General features: G+C 41.9%; 1 protein-coding gene across 5 annotated transcripts in view; it reads left to right on the top strand.

Annotated features, from left to right (window-relative positions):
- The first annotated feature begins 5,262 nt into the window (after positions 1–5,262).
- The window catches only part of LOC132954932 (zinc finger MIZ domain-containing protein 1-like), a 120,537-nt gene continuing 113,597 nt past the window's right edge, over positions 5,263–12,202 (top strand). For 2 of the 5 annotated variants that reach the window (XM_061027454.1, XM_061027453.1), the window contains exon 1: positions 5,263–5,668. The gene's annotated coding sequence lies outside the window, so the exon portion shown is untranslated. The remainder of the gene's footprint in view (positions 5,669–12,202) is intronic. The other 3 variants (XM_061027452.1, XM_061027451.1, XM_061027455.1) reach the window with 2 other exon arrangements.

Raw genomic sequence — 12,202 nt, 5'->3', positions numbered from 1 at the left:
TGTGCTGATAAAGGCAAGCCCTTTGGACATGAAGTGGAGGATGCCACTTATTATAAAATTATAAATTAAAGCTCCTGTTAAGTTTATTCTGGTGCCCCCTGTGGACATTGGCACCTCTTAACTCTTTGCTGATTTTGTCCTGTACATCTTGTACATCTTTGTTGTGAACACCTAAAAATGCTTTTTAGACTGTGTGTGCAACTGATGACTTGTATGACACCTACACCTATGACACCTCCGGCAGCAGTTTTAGGTATTACTAACAACAACAACAATAAAGAATTGATCATTTTTGTCTGTGATGGTCTTGATGACTTTTGACGGTCAGGAGATTTAAAATGAATCTAGGTACTGAACCCATAAAGTGGCCAAAAAAAATAAATGCTCAGTCATTTTTCAAAAAGTCACATTTTTAAACTTTGTTCTTCTATGTTTCATTTTATTGTTGACTATTGTTTAGATGGGGAGTGGGCAATTTCGCAATGTAAACCTTGAGTTTTTAAAATTGCTGTTTGTCATGTTTAGCTTTTTTTTTTTTATTCTATTGAATGAACCATTACTAACCCCTTCATCAAAAATGGATACACGTATCTATATTCATGTTGGCAGCAGCTCTACGTCATACTCTAAACAAGCATCATGCATTGTGTTTGTGCATTTCAGTGAGCTAGTGAGTATTTTTTTGCTGTTGTATGTCAGTGCTGCACTGATCATGTTATTCCTCTCTGTGTACAGCAGCAAAGGAAACATGTTGTCAACCCCCTCGCCTCCCGCTCTCTCTCTGCACTGTCTCCCTCTGTCTCTCGCTCTTCTTCAGAGCCTGTGGCCTGAGGGAACAGTTGGCTTTCTGAACGCTCTTCCCCCTTTTGTGAGCACACATTGATTGGCTCTATCCACCCCCCCCCCCCCCACCCCCACCACACCCCACCGAAAAAAGAAAGAAAAAAAAGGAGAGCAGCAGCAGCAGCATGGGGTGTCGGAAGCCAGATATCTGCCGGTGCTTCTCCAAAAAATAATGTCTGAAGGTAAAAGGGGGGGGAAAAAAACGAGGGGAGGAAATCATCAGGAGGCTGCAGAACAACCTGTCTAGGTATGTCTGCTCTCTTTCTGCTGCTGTAATGAGAATCAATGTGGTTTATCTCATTTCCCTCATGGCTTTTTGTCAAACAGAGTGCCTGTCCTCCTCTTCCTTTCGCTTGTTTGTTGAACAGGTTAAACACAATCCCCAAACACAATCCACCCCTCATAAAAGCGGTTAGAGAGAGGACACACATGAACCTAAGGGGGGGGGGGGGGGGGGGGGGGGGTTTGCTAAAATGAAACCACAATTCATGTCATCTAGGGCTATAATTTCACTCACATTTTCAGGTTTCAGCGAAATAAAGTTGAGCTTAAAAACGCGAGTGCAGCTATTCAACGTTGCAGAAAGTAGACCCTCAGGAATGTACGAGTCCAACACATATTTGCGACATAAAGCAAAGCAGCAAAGTGTGCACTGTGAACACATTTGGACTGGAACACAGCCAGGGGTTTGGTTGGTAGGTTGGCTGTGGAGGATGTGGGCTGGTCTCTGGAGCCTGGCGGTTGTTCATTCATAAACCAGGTGGGAACTGTAAATGAAAACACAGACATCTGCCAGCACCGGCCTGCACTCTCAATGATCACATTGTGCTGTTTTTTTTTTGGTTTTTTTTTATGTGGGGAGCTAGAAGGATGTGTGGGTGCTGAATGTGTTATGTTTGTCTCTTATGTGATGATTACAATATCAACTGAAGAAAAGTATAAGTGGAGAAAGACAACAGAGGTCTTGATCAGAAAGGTGAGTCAGATTTAGATAACACAAACGAGCAGCTTCAGTGTTTTATACGATCGCTTGACTCACTGCTGCTGAGTTCGTCATCACACTATTTAACATAACATGAAAACTAGTCATGGTGAAAACTGAAGTTTCCCCACACACTCCATCTATAGTCATCATGACGGATATCTGGTAACGCGCTATAAAGTTAAAGCTATTCACATCATGTTGTAATATTTGTTAATTTAATGCTTAATATGTTGTTTAGTTATGAAGATGTTTACATTTGACAACATTGGTATTACTAGGGCGGTCTAGATTTTTCTAAGGAGAGCGTTCTGGTTTCTGTTTTACGGAAGAGGATTATGGCCACTGAAAAAAAATTTGTTTGGTTCTGACTTTTTTTTTTTTAGAAAAAAATTCAGAATTCTGAGATTAAAGTCAAAATGCTAAAAAAAAAAAAAAAAAAAAAAAAACAGAAACAAATTTTTTAAAAAATTTTTTAATTATTTTTTCTATTCCTCTTCCGTATTGTTTGTAGTATGTTTGTAGTCATTAACAATCTTTTTTTTTGTTCATGTGTCACTGACCCAGTTGTGAACCAGTGTGTCTGTCTCTTCACGGACGTCACATCATCTCGGCAGAGAAGGTGTCTCCACTGTGTGATCACAGGTCTGACTGGTCGATCCATCTCAAAATATACAATATATATATGAAATACAACACTTTTCGGTCCCTCTCTTTATGTAGGTCGGTTTGGTCCTCGCTCTTGCTATAACTCCCCTCTTCCTCTTAAAATACTATTTTGCATGATGAATACATTATGAGATGTCTGCAGCTGTTCCCGTGGCATTCATAACAACTGGGTTTATGTTAGCTACAAGGACATGGGTTCTAATGTTTACATTGTGCCTTTCAAATCCAACACTGCAACAAACAAACAAAAGCTAATGCTGTCATAACGTGTTTATGGAGAAAGGCATAGATAGAAAATCCCCGCCTTTCAACATTAATGAAATACTATAAGGTTTAAAGTTTCATAGTGTATCATTGAGAGGGGAGCCTGGGCACGCACTGCCTACGCTGACAGCTCGGCCCCGCGCTGCCTTCATTCCACAAGTGCATCTTCTCTGGATGCTAGAATTTGAAGAACAGCTCACTCTGTTTATTCAAATTCCCCTAGGATGAGAAAGTAAATAGTAAATGGACTTGAGCTTGAATAGTGCCTTTCTAGTCTTCTGACTACTCAAAGCACTATACCGCAAGTCACACTTACGTCACACCCTGATGACAGAGGATGCTATGTAAAGTTTCCCTCAGTTTTAACTAATGCCATTTATTACACCAGTCATACACAATTTGGGGTTCACAGTCTAGCCCAAGGACACTTTGACATGTGACTACAAGAACTGGAGATCAAACCCCTGACCTTCTGGTTGAGAGACGACCGACTCTACCACTGAACACCAGTCATCCCAGAGGTCAGCGTACTGAATTTGTTTCCGGCTTTGATGGCTCAACATGTAGGATCCAATAAAGCACACCGATAAACCCTCAATTGTCAGTCGTAGCTGATTTTTGATAGCGGAGAGAGGACGGTCTTTCCAATGAGTCAGCACTTATCAGTACATTCTATAGAAGCAAAGACTGATGCTTAATTTGACATGATTTTGAAACTTAAATTCATATCCTTGAGATTCCCTTCATCACTGAAATTTTGCCTGGTGGTTAACAGCGCAGTCTTCTGTTGTATAAAAACTTAACATACATATTTTTTAAATGATTTGCAGGGATTTTAATCTTACAGTAACACTCAAAGTACATGATCATACACAAATGTAAACAAACGTTTTTCACACATGTATGAATGACATCATGCTCTTCAGTGGCCGGCGATTTAAAGTAATTCAAAAACATTTCAAAGATTCATTCCTCGTACCTTAAGTTCGTCCAGCTCCTTCTTTGTGCAACCTCAAAGCTTTTTCGTACAACTTTAAATTGTTTCTGCAGCACCTTGCAACCACTGAACATTTATAGCTCAATAAAATTGATGTGACTTTAGTATCCAGGAAAAACTTTTCTCCTGCATCCCGATACAACCCCGGAGAAGTACAATTACCTAAAAATTTCCCAATCTCTTTTTAATGTTCACACTGGCCAATTCAGGGATGGCTTACAAGGCTGGAACAGGCTGAAATCAATGCTTCCTGTCACCTTTTAGCAGGACAAATGGCTCCTATTGTTCCAGCCCAACCTCCCACCCCCTGAGTTAGACAGCTGGGGTAGATGCACAGGTCTGAAGGAGGGGAGTCCAAACAGACCAGCAGAGAGTGTATCGATACTTTGCAGAGTTTTTGTTCCCATTAAACATACATCATTAGAGCTAATATAAGACATATTTCTACTATTATTGTATGACATTCCTAGAATAATAAGTCCCTGTTATGTACCAGATAAGTTAAGTGTCTATTTTAGGTTTCATGGGATAGCTTTTGTTGTGATTTGGCTCTAAATAAATAGAAGATGATTGACTGAATGACTCCTTTGATGGAGAAAGGAAACTCCACTCTGATCCTAATCAGAGAGGAACTCTGAAGAGTCAATCACAGCATGTTAGGTTGTTGTGATTCTAACTTTTCACATGGGGCGCTTCCAAACAGGCCAGCAGGTCAAACATGTTAATATGTGTTTGGTATGTGTGTGTGTGTGTGTGTGTGTGTGTGAAGTCTGGATGCTGCTTGGCACAGTCATGGCTCTTTGACGTCAGCGCTCAGCCCAGACTGCTGCTGCTGCTGCTGCTGCTGCTGCTGATGCCGCTGCTGCTCTCAAACATGTCTTTGTTATTCAGAGCTTTCCATCAGAGAGCGGCGACCTGCAAAACACGGAGGGTGGCGTCCGGCTCCCAAGGAGGAGCGCGGGACGACACAGCGCGTGCGCGTGCGGGGCGGCTGTATTTTGGTTGGAGGGCGTGCGCGCGTGTTCAAAGATCAGTCTGCTTTGGCATATTTTTAATATCATGTTTAAATCGTTTAAAGACTAGAGCTATTTAAATCAGTAATTGTTGTATTGTTGAATTATCTTTCATAAATATTATGACTTTTCCGTCATAATTAATATTATAAACACATTATTTTCCCTTCTTCATCATCTTATTCTATAATAATAAGTTATAATAATTCATAAATATTACGACTTAAAGATATTCTTCTGTATTCTGTTTTAAATATTATCTTATTCTTATGAATTAATTAATAATTCTTGGATTTTAAAAATAGGTATTTTTTGTTTTCTCTTGTTATTATTGGGCAAATTGTTAATACTAATGCTTTAAGTGCCGTAAGGATAAGATGTTAGCTTAGAAATCCTATAAATAACTCAATTATATTCTCCTAATTAATCTCGTAAATACCGAGATTTCGAAATAAATACCCAGCATGGCTCATTTATTTTTTTAATATGTCCAACTAATCGTCATTCATAAGCACCCGGATGGTACCTGACCCGGGGTCTCTCCAGCAAGATCCAGAGTACCAGCTGTGGCAGCGCACCGATTTTGATCCGAGTCCTTGCTCCTCTCCTCTCCTCTCCTTCCCTTCCTTCCTTCCTTCCCTCTTCCTGATGGCTTCTCCGCGTACAAACCCGAAAATCCGCGACACATTTTGTCAGCAGCCACCGAGCATGGGTCCCTCTGGTAATAGAATAGCCAATGTAATTTGACACTTCAACTTACTGCGCTCTCTCCGAGTCTATTCAGTTACTCACCCACTGACGTTGAGCCCGTTCTCAGTGGCCAAGAAGGGGGGGGGACGATATTTAAAAAACAAGAAGCCGAGAATTAACCGAGGACTTTTTCTGCGGCTGAACAACCCGGTGAGTAACCGCAAAGTTAGCTTGTTATCCCCGGTGTTTCGTCGCGGTGCTTGGCTGCTTCTGGTGTGGCTTGTTGTCTTGTGAAGGTTTTTGTTTCCACATTGTTTTCCCCAACAATAGAGTGACCACTTGAACTGGCACCCAGGAGCACCGTCGGAGGCTGTAATAACCCACCGCAAGCGGTTTTTTTTTTTATTTTATTTACTAGCTGTGGTGCCGTCGGGGATTGAACCGGCGGAGCTGTTAAAAAAAAAAAAAAAAAAAAAAAAAAAAAGCAGGTTGTGCATTTGGTTGGTAACAGATGCCGCGTTGATCTGCACAACGTTACAAGGCTTTAAAATTGTAGCGTGTTTTGCATGTTTGCATGCAGAGTGAATCATGCGGCGCTGACGTGATTCTGTCTGCATGTGTGGGTAATGTAATTTTTTTGTTGTTGTTGCTTTTATTTGAGCTCTTGGATGAGCTCAAAAGCACATGCGTTGTTGTCCAGTGTGGGGTTGGTTGGCGTGTGTTGGTGTGTGGAGCTGCAGATGGTGACTGAAACCGCGCGGATTATCCACTTAATGTCTCGTTAAATGTTTATTTCTGAACTTTGTGAACAGCAGCACGTGTGCACAGCTACTATTAAATATCAATGTATTCCTGTCACACTGTAGCTGCATGCTTCATAAGGGTTTAACAAGTTGACTCCCAAAAAAAAAAAAAAAAAAAAAAAAAAATCCCTGCTGTCTCAGTATGGAACCAGTTGGAGATTGAGTGGCTCATGTTCACTGTATGTGCCTACATCAGACCAGGAAGCAAAAAGCATGATTTAAAAAAAAAAAAAAAGTGGAAATAGTGATCTGCTTTGTCAGTGAAAAAAAAGTGTGTTCCTCCTCTGCTTCATGAAGTCCCACTGTACGAGCATCATCAAGCAGGCATGCAGATGTTCCTTGCCTTTTTTTCTGCTCAGATGTCCAGGAGAGCTTTTTTCCTGTTTTTGTTATGTTGTTTAAAAAAAAGTTCGTTCCCCACTCCGTTGCCTGTTTTTTTTTTTTTTTTTTTTTTTTTAAAAAGCTGCTGCAGCATCATCCCAATAAGTCTATTTGGAAGTGGCTGCTGTGCTGAGGGTTGTGTGTAAAAACTTGTGCGGTCTTGCAAACTGTCTTGCAATCCGAGGATGTCAAATTGTAGACGCAGTTTTGATGCAAATCTTAATGCTCCTTTTTTCCCGACTGATAACTCAAACTTCCAGTGGCTGGTGTCAGACAGAGATGGAGCTTTTTTTTTTTCTTTTTACTTCTCTTCGTCCCCTTCTTTTCTCCCCTCCTCTTTGGGGGCCCCCACGTTTTAGGGCTCCTGAATAACCCTGGAGCAGACCCCACCAGGCTGACCTTCCTCTATTCAAGTTGAGGATGTTGAAACACCAGCCGTCAAACAAAAGACACATTGAAACGGAGATCTGCAGCCCAGCACGTGTGTCTGGGCGCTGGAGTCGACCATTTATTAACTCTCAGTTTCCCACTGACCAATAAGAAGCGACAGGATACAACCGGGCGGGAGAAAAACCTCTACTTTTATTTCAAAACATACATTTTAGAGTCTTGTTTTTTCTCTCTCTCTCTCTCTCTCTCTTTCTCTCGACCAAAGTCAATCAGAGGTCTGTGGTTGTGGCAGCTTGGATCGACAATGGCAACACGTTTTTCAGAGCAGGGTGGGAGTTTTCCTTTTCACCCGAGGAGGTGAGAGCAAAAGACGGAAGCTGGAAATGGCCGTGCCACATGGGAAATAATTCAACTCTCAGATCAGAGAGGACACACAAGAGGCCTCATTACCTCCAGCAGCAGCAGCAGCAGAACTGCCCAGAGAGCTGGTGTTTCTCCACCAGCCTTCTCCGATCTTCTCTTTCCCTTTTAGTGGACGCTCCTTTTCAGTGGAAATACACCTTTTAGTAAACACAACCCAGAGTCCTCCTTTGTGACATATGTCTGATTCCTCTCCCGATGGTTTGGATCCCGAGCTTCTTTTTCTCAACAACGTGTGCTTAAGTAGCAGGTAAACACGGCTGTTATAGATGGTGTATAATACCATAATGTTATTGATTTGCCTGGGGACTCCACAGAGCCCCTCTCAAGATCTCCAACCTCCTCGGTCAGAGCCTGTGGGAGGTTTGAGTAGTTTTCTTCTCTTTTGCTCAAGGTCCCCCCTTTTTTTTTTTTCTTTCTTGTGTGTGTTTGTCTTTGCTGGAGAGAATAAAACTCCCGGGATGAATCACAATCTGCTGGTGCGGCTATTTTTCACCGAGCAGAAAGTGTGTCAGTGGGCAGCTGGAGTAGCTCAATCATGAGGTTGAGTTGGGTGTCAAATAGCGCTTCATGTTGAATAATGCTGTGCTACTTGTTAGTGATAAGAACATCAGAAAGAGTTATTTTGACTGTAGTAATTCCGGAAATAAACTTTTGAGTATTTAATCGTCCTGGGAAGTGAAAGAAGATAGTGATACTATTCGTCAGGCAGATACAGATTTATCATGAAGAAATAGATGCTAATTTGATAGGTTTTATTGTTGTTGAAGGATTGAAGCAGTTTCCCGATTTCACAACTCATCCGCCAACCTCAGTGGACGATATCACTTTTGGGTGACGGGGAAGTTTCCCGGTGTTCAGGCATAAAGGACATCCGGCTGATACTTCTTTTTGTGACGCCCTTGTCCGCCTGGTAACTCAAAAAAGTGAGAATGAAGTTGGGAGTTCCACTTGCATGCAGACGAATGTTTGTAGAGATTATTTAAAGCCGAATCTTTTTTTTTTTTTTCAGACGCTAACGGGTAAGATTCAGGATTGCATAACAGCTGATGCGTTCCCTCTCTTCTCTTTTTTTTTTTGCTCCACACATGGACTGTTTTACTGCATACAATCAATCTGAAACACCAGTGGATTACAAACCGAAACCAGATGACTTCCTATATCCCAAACCGTGTCATTTATCCACAGTCTCTACATTTTTACACAGGCTCTGTGAAGATTGGTGTTGTTATCTGCGATGGCATTTTGATCCTTTGTGAAGCAACCGAATATGTTGTAAGTTGGTCGCTTCTGTTCAATCTCCGGATGAGTTTTTGATCTTTTGATCTGAAAGTGTGATGTCTTTTTCCCCAAAAGGTTGTCAAAAACCCGTTGGCTTTCCCTCGACCAAAAACTTTCTCTAAGTGCTGCAACTTTGCAATGACTCTCTTGAACTTGTGGCCCCTTTAAATGATGCCACACATACACACGCTGAATTATTTCACTGTTTTGTTGGTTACTTTTATTCCAGTTAGTGATGTGAATCCTTTGGACAACAAAAGTCAGCATTTTCTACATCCATCCACTTCGTTCTTCCTCATACCCCCCCCCCCCCCCCGCATTCCTCATGTGTGCGTGTGATGATTTGTGACGCTCCACCTCGGCGGCAACATGTGTACCGCGCAAGATATCCACCCGACGGAGCGGGGATGGTCAGACTGTACCTGTCAGCTTGACTGTTGACTGTTAATATGAAGCGTCTATTTTGAAAACACAGCTCAGGGAAAGGGAATCTGTGTGTCGAGTGTGTGTGTTTGTGCAGCGGGGAGATAGAGAGCGCAGCGCAGGATGGGAGAGGTGCTGGGACTGACGCCAGACCACACATCATTTAATCATGTTAGAGTGTGCAACCACTTTGTGCATATTTTGGGTTGCAATGGTGATAGGAGTTGTTATTGTACAAACTGTACGCATGCAAAGAGAGGGAGGAGAGGCGGACTGACAGCTTGGAAAATAACTCTTATTTTGGGTTTTAAAATTTGTCAAATTGTGGATTTATGACACAAATATGCCAAAAAAAAAAAGGAGTCTGATTTGTGCTGCTGCTGCTGCTTGTGAAATGTGCATGAACATATGAGAGCACTTAAAAGTTGAAAGGATGACCATTGTGCATATTAGCATTGGATTTGAACGCGTGCTTTCTGCTTAATCCCACTGTTGACTCGCCTGCTAAATCCTGAGTGTGTTATTTTTGCTCTTTTTAGGGAGCCCCTCTCTGCATAATCTCACTTAATCTAATCTATCCCCCCTCTATAATGGGCTGGGAACGATGTGACTTTATAGAAACAGCTTCAGTGTAGATCCACACCAAACACACTGCTGCGAGTGTGCCGGCTGCCTCTTCCCTCAGCCCCTCTGGCCAAAGCTCTTGTGAAAATGTGAGTGACCTCTGCGGCCCTTGTTAGTCTGAACAATAGACCGGCCTGCTCTTACAGCTGCAGCCGCGCTTGGAGGGGAAGTTAGCCGGAACAGAGACACAGCTCGTAATTAATACGACTAAATAGTATAGTTTTGGCTTAATCCTGTCCCCGCTTGGTAAAACCAGGAAAATAAAATCTCTGTTTATCATATCAGTTATGTGCAGGATGAAGAGTTGTTACTTAAAATGACTTTTGAATCTATAAAATATTTTAAAATAGCAAGTTGTTGTTCCCCAATTGTAAGTAGAAACATAGTAATTTAGTTTAGTTATGTCATGAATAAAAAAGACAAGAGTCAAATCAGCAGGTTTAAGGTCCTCAAAGCACAAAATGTATGCAGCTCTTCTTCAGGTTACATCCTTTCTGCACTTGAAGGATATGTTGATTGTGCACAACTGACCGAGTTGTTTAAAATATGACTGCATGAAACAATAAGTGAATAGACTGAAAATAAGTAACAATTTGAATGATTCATTTTTTTTTATTTCTGGGATTAAAGCTTCTTAAATATGAAGATTTGCAGCTCTGCTAGTTTAAATGTAGTTTGGTTGAAAAATTGATAAAAGTCAACAAAACCGGTCAAACTGCGGCGTGGAGCCGTCTCTTAAACAAAGCTCTACTGCTTCTTGTAATCAACAGCCACATACTGAGAAGAAAGAACACGAATGACTTGACTTCCTCCATTGTTGCCCTTTGTTTACTGTGCTGCGTTCTTCATCTTCGTTGAATTTGCTGGCGGGCTACACGGTGTCGCACTGCCATGGCACACTGTTACGTAGCTAATGCGGCTATCACCATCTGGCTTACACGTTGCCCACCATGTAAGGGTACGAGCTGGCTGGAAACGTAAGCAAGATCAGGGTGATGGGAACCAAACTGTGCCATGCCGAAACGGACGGTTTGGTGGAAATGAAGCTTAAAACTGTGCAGGGATGTTGGCAATCGGTTCCAGTTGGGGGTGCTGAGAGAAGTCATTCTGTATGATGACGTCATATTCTCAATTTCTTTGAATGTTCAGGATTATTGATACTAATAATATTCACAGCAACTCAGACTGAACAAAGACATTTTTTACTCTGCAACAGACAACAACCCTCACACTGAAAGTTTATAATAAACAGAGCAGTGAGGGTAACATGTGTGCATACTCTGTTGCTGATTGGTTACCATGAGTCTGTTAGCAGAGACTGCAGACTGCGGTGATGTTCACACACCCTTCACTGGTGAACTGTGTAACTTTAGAACAGATGATCAATAAACGTTTTTGTTTCTCTTTCTCCTCCACCTCTGTGCTCAATGGAACGCTTCCTCGCTCTCGCTCGCCCGTATGAACTCTCTCCCACAAGAAAAGAATAATCAAATCAAACCTAGAGTAGCATCTATAAGCTGCTCTGTTTGAGAGGATGAGCACATGTGTCAAGCATCATTAGTTGCATTCTTATCCGTCGTGAGATTTAAGATGTTTGTGCTCTCTCTGGCTTTTATGTTTCTGGAATATCTGCATGACATAACATTTGATTTATAGTCAAAAAATACTTAGTTTCCAGGTTTTTTTCTTTCAGGCTGTAGGGTTTGCAGGTTATATAGGTGAGTTAAAGGTGGATAAAGCAGTAGCTTCAGAGGTCTCCTGTAGTCCCAGCTCTTGCATGCTGAATGTGATACCCTGTGAAAGACATACCGAGATGATGTCACGGAGCGGCGCCGCAGCTTTAAGTGTAAACGAAAGGCTCCTGATCTATAAATTAAACAAAGTCCAGCCACGGGAACATCGAAGAGCTGTCAAATCTCACAGGAGAGGAAAGACACGTTTCTGTGGGTTGAGAAAATAGCAAGAAAAAGTCTCAGGTGGTGTGATCTCACTATCAAAAAAAAAAAAAAGAAAAGAAAGGGAATACTCCTGAGGGGCTCTGTTGGAGGATCCGAGTATCTGTGTGCACTTTGGAGGTTTTTTTTTTTAAAGAGAGAGAGAGAGAGGTCCTCCATACGTGTGATGAGTAATGAAGGTGATTCCGAGCAAGTGCTGGAATTACATTCTAACGGAGCCCGCGGGGGTCCAGATCTCATTGTTCTCTGACAGGGAAAATTAACTGGGATTTACTAATACACACTGAATGCTCCCCCCTCCTACCCTTCCCCTTGCTGTACTCTGTCGCTCTCAAAGGTCTGTGAGACAAATTTCCATCCCCCTCATGCCCCTCCAAAAAAAAATCTGATTCTTTCAAGTTCCCTATCAAGATGTGAAACACACGTGGATAAAGTCCCCGACATGCTGCACAGTTTCTCCGTCAGCT

The sequence above is a fragment of the Labrus mixtus genome, chromosome 21, assembly GCF_963584025.1.
Source record: "Labrus mixtus chromosome 21, fLabMix1.1, whole genome shotgun sequence".
Classification (NCBI taxonomy): domain Eukaryota; kingdom Metazoa; phylum Chordata; class Actinopteri; order Labriformes; family Labridae; genus Labrus; species Labrus mixtus.
This window is presented reverse-complemented; position numbering and strand designations above follow the sequence as displayed.